Below are 492 nucleotides of genomic sequence, written 5' to 3'. Positions count from 1 at the left end.
TGTGGAATTGAATTCCACATTTTTACTGTTTTGACAGTAAAAAAAAACACCTTGAGCAGTCTGAGATTATACCGCATCTCATCCAACTTCTTGTTGTGCCCTCGTTTCTTCCTCAAAATTCTGAGTTTAAATAGTTTATTCCGTATATTGCATTCCTCATTGATGAGTTTGTAAATTGCAATCATGTCTCATCTTGGGCGTCTCTTCTGGAACAGAGAGCATACAAATTAACTCTGGAACTGGAAGCAGCTCTAGGTAACCAGATTCACAGCGTTCCTTTTTTTAATCTGCTTCATAAACAGACACGTCTTCATTTTACTTTCCTCTTGGCGGTAAATGGGTTTATTTGGTACAGCCATCAGTCACTTGTGGTGTACCCCAAGCAGGGCCGGATTTACTCTCCCTGCCGCCCCAAGGCCAGGTCCTGTGATGCGCCCCCCCCCCTGCCAACCCCCTCCTCCCTTCCCATCAATGGGGAATGGCAACCAGATG

Source organism: Nanorana parkeri, unplaced genomic scaffold (assembly GCF_000935625.1).
Source record: "Nanorana parkeri isolate BGI_ZX_2015 unplaced genomic scaffold, ASM93562v1 scaffold731, whole genome shotgun sequence".
In the NCBI taxonomy this organism is placed as follows: Eukaryota; Metazoa; Chordata; class Amphibia; order Anura; family Dicroglossidae; genus Nanorana; species Nanorana parkeri.
Note: the sequence above shows the minus strand (reverse complement) of the source record.